The sequence below is a fragment of the Prosopis cineraria genome, unplaced genomic scaffold (assembly GCF_029017545.1).
Source record: "Prosopis cineraria cultivar Desert tree isolate PC_DT_omini unplaced genomic scaffold, ASM2901754v1 PC3, whole genome shotgun sequence".
Lineage (NCBI taxonomy): Eukaryota > Viridiplantae > Streptophyta > Magnoliopsida > Fabales > Fabaceae > Prosopis > Prosopis cineraria.
The window spans coordinates 4,604,699-4,612,755 of record NW_026555334.1 but is presented as its reverse complement, the minus strand read 5'-3'; the positions used below and the strand labels follow the sequence as shown (position 1 = coordinate 4,612,755).

Here is an 8,057-nt window from a genome sequence, read left to right as displayed (position 1 = left end):
ATGACTCACTTATCCATGTGTATGCGTATGCTGAGCTGTCAGCCACCTCACTCATCAAGTTATCATAAACGCTGGTTCAAGCTGTTAGTCCTCAATAAACAACAAGGATCCAATAAAAAGAAAATAACTTTAAGGACCTGATTAAAAATGAGGTGAAAATATAAGAACTGTAGTATTATGTTTCCTAATTTTATATTGATATTTTATGCTTATCGTAAGGATACGTTTGGATTTGGAAGAGAAGCAGAAGAAAAGAACTAAATTTATGATGAACTTTTATTTTGGAAAATGAACACCTCGTTTCTTATCAGCATTCCTCATTTGTATTATATCTAAGTACATAATGCTCCAGAGAAAAGAAACCGAACCAAGAACTCCTGACTAAAAGTTCTTTTCCCATTGCAATTGAGCACTATATTTTCTGTAATTATCCTTTTTCTTAAGTCATTTGGTTTAGCTATTTATCTATTCACTCCACTAGTATCTCATAGATTAGTTTAATCAATTGGATTCTATCTATTTAAAATCTACTCTGAAAAGGTAGACTTGATATTCTAGAAGGGATTTTTTTTTTCCTTCTACATTTTATTTGGCTAAAGCGCGAATTTAGCTCTACATAGTACTCTCAATAAATCCCCATCCCAAATTATCAAAAAATTCTCAATGTATTTTTGTTCTCTCAAGAATGCTTGCAATTGGAATTTATAATTGACAGCAATACAAGGGTAGCAAACAAGAACATCCAACCTTAGCATTTTTCACCTCTTACTTATATTGAGCAAGTATCAAATCATCTTCTCAAAAAATCCGTTGCACATAAACAGTGAAAAATTCAAATAACCAAAAATAAAAAACGATGACAACCAACGGTGGAGCTTCCATCGCCCTCAACGGTGAAAAGTTGTGTAAAATTCTGATACGAAATTCCATTCAAGGAGAGACCCTCAACACTTCAGTCTTCCATATCTGCGTTTGATCCTTTTCTGGATCTAAAATTTCATGGATATTTCTCAACAATCAGGTTATCAGCTTGAAGATCTTCGTATCTTTCATCATCGCAGTGCTCATATTCCATCTAGAGTCAGTCACTGCTAACAACATCTCGCTATATTTACATTTGTAGGCCTTCTAATTATTAACATTAACATTTGATCTTTTTTATTATTTTTTTAAAAGCACTATATATTGCTGATTCCAGATAATAAAATAATATACTTCCAACAAATTCCTCGGGAGGAGCATCATACCAGCATGAGCCAACCAAACTTTCAATACGCCCTTGAGGCTTCTAACGGTGAGAGAGAAACAATGCATTAATTATGCCATACAAGTTTGAACTGTTATAGCTAACAGAAAACATAATTCCTGACCATCTGTTCCTAAAACACTGGAAAAACAGTCCCTCCCTTTCATCAGAACCCATTTGCAATCAACACCGCCTAGTTTTCAGGGTATCAAAGGGGGGAAAAAATACCATCTATTAACTAGAAGAAATCAAATTCAAGATATTTATCAGAACCTTTATCAGGAATCGACATGTGGGGACCACCTTTTCACTGCCTGAAGATGCTGGGGAAGGTATCTTCTCATACTCTACAGCTTGGGTATCTCTGGTGGGTAGCACATCGGATCAATGCCCAGTTCACACCCTCGAAAAGGGATGTTGCTTTATCTCGGTGGCCCCGCGCTTATATGCCAGTCTGTGCTGTGGTTCTTTTACAAGCAAACCCCTTATAAGATCCCTGGCTCCAAACTCACAACAGGTGAGTCCGGAAATCGGAGAGGCTGGCCTACAACATTAAACAATGTAGCTCGGTTCCCAGATCCCTAAAAGGAGTTTTACCAAACAACAGTTCGAATAGAAGATTCCAAAAGTCCACCAATCAACTGCACTCCCATGACCTTCACCCTTGATAATCTCAGGTGCCAAATACTCATGGGTCCCAACAAATGACATAGAACGAGCATCGGTAGGCTCTGCAATGAGCTCAGGTAATGGAGTCACTTGGTTTCCAATTTCAGTCTTAGGTTTCCTATCCTTCTTTGATTTGCTAGAGAAGAGCCGGGGTGAAAAGCATGTTGTAGGAGCAACACAAGATGGCTGGATGCAGGAAGGTGGCTCAATACAAGCCGGCTGGACACAATAACAGGATTCTTTCTTAAAGGCTCCAATTCCGTTGAAGAGGTTTTAACAAGAGTTGGACTGACAGCACAGCGGAGAGAAAGATCAAAGTCAGAGAGCATAATATGTCCATCATCTCTCACAAGGACATTTTCTGGCTTGAGGTCACGATAGACAATGCCAAGCATGTGGAGGGTATTCCAAAGCAAGCAAGACTTCAGCTACATAAAATCTGCAAGTTGACAAGAAACTAAATGTTACTATCATCTTTTACCCCAAAAAAAAAAAAAAATGTTACTATCAACTCTAACGCACGTGGCTAGATCAGGCAATTTATTTACCCCTCAACATCAACCCAAACCAGGCTTTAAGAGTATCATCGTCTGATTTCTAGTGAGCAAATGTTGTTACACTCCAAAAAAGACATCAAGAAATCAGAGTACACTCCCAAGTCAAAGTTAGAGTATATTATCAACGTAAATGAAGCAGAACAATCACTGAATAGTAATGAGCTATTAACATAGATACATAAATATATCAATTTGATTGATCACTAATCAATACATAAAAATATTCTACATGGTACAAGTGGTTATGTGAAAATTTTGGATGCAATAATGGCTTTTTATGTTCCAATCCAATCTTGTAATCCTGGCTGTCAGATATTTAGTCCACTCCTGCAATTATAGGAATCATCCAAGACTTTAAAGTTGAATGCTGTCTTTTACTTCCACGGGTGGACTGGGGATCTTCCCCCAAAACTACCTATTGAGGTGGGACAACCAACACATTACACACTTGAATACTCTATAAAGCAACCAAACCACACTCAAGTTCCCAGCATAGTCCAAGCTTACTTATTTGTTGGAAACATCACATAAAAGAAGGTAAAATCATCCACAAATCTGGTATCCAAAATATTCTGGATTACATGACCAAACTTTATATAGACTAACATAAAAGCAGCCATGTGCTATAAAAAGTAAAATCAGTAACATGCATACAAATTTTAGGACTCAAAAATAAGATCACAACCTCTCTATATTCTCAATATGACCTGAAGGAGTAAATTAAAGTAAAATGTTCTTTAATTAGTCTTGGTTTCCTCTATGACATAACCAAACCGCAATACAAGAAAGGACAGAGCGCAGCACCAGCAAGTGCATGCATTAGAATACAAGAATCTACCAAGGACAAAGAGAGAAATGCATCATATGATAGTGAATTGAATTTCCCTATTTAAGTTACCCATCCTTCAATAATGCATCAATCCTGTTTCAAGCCAAGACATCTAGCCACTCAAAATCTAACTTCAACTTGAATACTAGACAGCTTCTAAAGCTAAGTGCTTCCGTATCCAAAACTTGGGGCCTGTTTGTTTAAGCTATTTTCATGAAAAAAAAAAAAATCTGCTATGAGATTTATGATGTTGTTTTAAACTTCTCAAAACATTCAGAATCTGGAAAAAACAAAAATGAAAACAGATTTTTTGATTATTTTAAATACCTTATGAAAATAATTTAATATAGTAGATGAGAGAGAATGCCATAAAAATGCAGAGATACATGAAGATATAATAAAATTTAAAATAATTAAATAATAAATCATTATATATATATATATAAGAATCATAGAAATATCATAAAATCAAAAAATAATTAAATAATAGTCTCTTTGTATTATTGTAACCAATCATAAAACAATACTGCTTTTTATAAAATCTCTAAACAACTAAAATCACTTATTTTTACTCTCAGACAACACAGGCCCTTGGTCCTTTTAACAAGCATATCGTTGGCATATGCTACCACATCACAACACCACGAGAGGAACATGCATGCAAAAAAACACACACACAGGTGCACAGCACACAAATGCACACATGTACATACACACACGTGGCCAGCAAATGTGCGCACACCCACACACAAAAATGACCATATACTTTGGGACAAAGCCCTTTTCTCAATTATGATGGGAAACAATAATACCTCAATCTATTATAACTTTGCAGATGAAAACAAACCACCTATAATGAATAAGCTACCATGCAAAATAACGTCTGATTCCCGTTGTAATCTCATCTTGTTAAAAAAGAAGAGAGACAACATCCCTCCTTCTATGGAATAATTGAAGGTAGTTGGTGCTATTCCTGAAACAACTGTTGAAGCGGGATAAAGCCTTCAGATGGGAGAACTTGGATATTCTCTAGCTATTTCATTTTTATTATTTTGAATTATAAATCTTTCCAATTTCAGCATACTGCATGCTTAAACAGAGAAAACGTATGGATTTAAGATAAAAAAAAGCAGCAACCAAGCACTATAGTATGACAGAGAACTAAACCACATACAAGCAATCACAGGGCAAAACAAGAACCTGATGTTTTATACAAAGATCAAACAAAATTTGATTCCAAACTTATACGTACTTTACTGCTTGCTCAGTGAAATGCTTCCCTGATTGTTTCTGCCTCAGGTGTATGCAAGTCTCCACCAGGGCAGAATTCCATTACCAAGCACGGAGAACTTCTCTGTCTCAAAATGGGTATACAATGTTGGAAGAAAAAGGATGGTCCAGCGACTGCAGTATTTCCCTTTCAGTCTGAGCACGAAGCAACTTCTTACGACTAGCTAGTAATGCTTTGTCCCTTACCTTCATTGCAAAATAGCATTTAGTTCCACTCAACTCTGAGAGGTACACACTCCCAATATCCCACAACCCAACCTCTTCAGTGTCTAAAGTGACCTAAGCCCAGTACCCCATCTCTAGCTCGAACAGCTTGGATGGCTTCCCATCTCATGTCATTTGCCTTGTGAGGTTTGTTTATGCCACTACTAAAGCTGCTACAAGTACTCTCATCACTGACATCACTACTTGTGCTTCCTCTGCAGATACTGCTCTTACCACTCCCAACATAATCAGCTCGATCACTGACTTTGGCACTAACACTGGTTTTTCCAAAACTGCTTGCCCATTCACTAACTTTAGCTGAAACTGAACTGTTCTTCACACTTCCATACTCTGATGTTTTCTTTTCTTGATCAATAGAACTATCCTGCGAACCCCTATTTTCATTAATAACATGGTCAGGTCCTCCACATGCCTGCTCAGGAACAGACGAGGAAGCAACAAGACCGCTTTTATTATTCGAGGAATCAGCAAGCCCCTTTTGGTTTAAAATTCCTGTCTTCTTGCTTTCAGAAGTTACTACCGTATTCTTCTTTGATGTGCTTTGCACAGATTTTGATGAACTTTCAGGAGTAGGCAGTTCAAGTTTACCTGATTTTGAAACCAGAGATGGAGAAGGTTGGATGTCTTTGCCTCTACGGTTTGTTCAGCAGCTATCTTCTGATGCTGTCCGGAGGGAGCTCTTGCACTAGTTTTTGTGTCCATCAGAAATGATAACCGATTGAATTGATATCAATCGACCGAATACATAACTTAGAACTCATATTTAATAGCATCTTGTCTTTGTTCAGAACACGAGTGTAACTTAACAGGTAATTTCTTCAATAATAAGAAAGAAAGAACTGTCCAAGAAAGCATTAGGAATTTGTCAGTCAGTTTGCCGCGGTAAGTATCAGAAATCATACTAAATTTACACTAATATATGAACAAACAAAATTTCAGAAATTAAGGAATCATAACTTAATTAGCCTACATTTAATATAAACAAAATGGGTCCTTTGATCAGTAAAATAGTTCTGCTAGCCGAATATATCACAAAAAAATCCGATCAGAAATTAAGTATAAAAGAAATTAGCCTACGGGAACCTCACACTCCTGCTGGATGAATATATGGTAGTATTCTTTGGGAAAAAGTAAGAAAACATAAAACCCAATTAGTAAATGAAGTGAATTAATTCGTAACAACCAAAAACTTAAGATGCGAAGCTGCATGTATGCTGTGATGAAATCAGTAAAGATTAACAGCAATAAATAAACCAACAAAACCATGCAATTCCTTCCCATTTCCCAAACACCCTTACCCTTAAATGTTAAGTAATAACAATCCGAAATCCAAACCATTCCAATAGATTAAAAATACAACAGGATAGGGCTTGGTGGATCAAAAAAGTAAGGTAGCCGGTCAAATTAGTCAATCGAGCAGATGAAGCATTATTTTTGGACAGATGGGACTAAAATTAGCAAACCGAGTACAGAAAAATGAAGATGGGGGGATTAAACAAACCTCGATCTTGATCGAGGAACATGAATTAGAGTCAAATCTGAAGTAGATCCGGAGCAAAATAGAGGGGAAGATGCTAAGAAAGCAAAACTAGAAGAAGGGGTAGAAACGAAAGATAAAAAAAAGGGGAAGTGAGGAAACCCCAAAAGAGTACCTAATTTCAAGACTCAAAACTCAGAAGATGTTGCTTTAGCCGGTGGGAGAAAAAAAGAGAAAAGTCAGAAAACACAAAGGAGAGAGAAAGCTCCTCGACGTCCAGTCTGGAGAGAGAGATGAAAGGGAAGATGATAAATCGATTAGACTGCGAGCGCCCCTCTCCTCTGGTGGACAATTAGGCAGACAAAGAGAGAGAAGGCGAGGGAGGGGCCAACCAAAGCATAAAAGGAAATTCTCTTTATTTTTTTGTCATAATTTTAATATGAAATATACTTAATTAAAGTGGACAAATGGTAATTGCACCGTAAAAAAATATACATGATACATTATTATTCATGTAATCGATACTAATGATATTTATATTAACATTTAAATTTACCTTTCTTGTCAGCAATTTTATCTCATAAATTATAGTTAACTATCAATTAATGGTTTTTTATTTGGCCCAAACTATCAATTAATTGTTATAACTGGGCAAATTTGACTGTTTCGAAAAAAATCAGATTCACTATAATATATATTATTATTCATGTTAATTGATATTAATTATATTATATTAACATTTAAATTCATATTTTTCAATTTATTGCATAAATTATAGTTAATTAGCAATTAATTAGTTATTTAAACTGGGCAAATTTTACTGTTTGAAAAATCAGATTCACCATAATAATTTCTATCAGGAATATTTTATATTTAATACCTTTTTGGCACAAAATTAATACTTTTTGTCTATACTAATTTTTGCTTAGGTTGAAATATGTTTTATACTTTAAATAAATATGTTTACAATTAATTATTAAATCATTAAGATCCAGATGTGAAAAAAATGTGTTCCTGCTAAAAAGATAATAAAAATTTAAAATATTATTATGAAATAAGATAAATATAAAATATTACAAAAATTATTTAAAAAAATAGGAGAGAGGGTGGTGTCCGAGAACCAAATCACCAAACAATTCCGAGATCTTGAATCTAGTATATATTTTTATGTCAAAATATTTTATCAAAAATTAAATCAGAATCACCGAAAAGTTCTAATTTCACGGGTAAATGGAAAAAGGAGAGAAATAGGAAGTTAGTTAAAAAGAGAAATCCTTGATCTCACCATGCATGCTTCCTAGAAAATGCTTTTAATCTTTCGTTTTTTTCCACTTGTTTCGAGTTTAGTTAAATTTATAATGCATGTATTTGAATTATTCATATTTGATTTGATTAATTAAAATTTTATTTGAAAAAATCATGTTGCATATTTATTTCTTACAAATTGATGATACAAAGAAAAATATTTTTACTTAAAACGAAAATATAATATAAATCCTTTAAAATATTTTAGGGTTAATATGCAATTTAAATTTTAAATTTTTAAAAAATATATTTAAATTCTAAACAATTAAAGTTGGAGTGATTTCACCTTCATCATTAAATTTCAACTAACGTCCTTTAGTTTTTTTTAAAAATTGAAACTTAACGTGTGATTTTTACCCAAATTACACTCTTCCTCTCTTTCTTACCTTCATTTGATGAAAATCTCACATTAACTTCATGTTGATAAACGTTTGTTTAGATTTAACGGTGAGAGTAAAA

The 8,057-nt window shown here is 34.4% G+C and overlaps 1 pseudogene; it reads right to left on the bottom strand.

Annotated features, from left to right (window-relative positions):
• Nucleotides 1-1,295: 1,295 nt before the first annotated feature.
• LOC129306757 (serine/threonine-protein kinase D6PKL2-like) lies at nucleotides 1,296-6,658 on the bottom strand (annotated as a pseudogene).
• Between the last annotated feature and the right edge of the window lie 1,399 nt (nucleotides 6,659-8,057).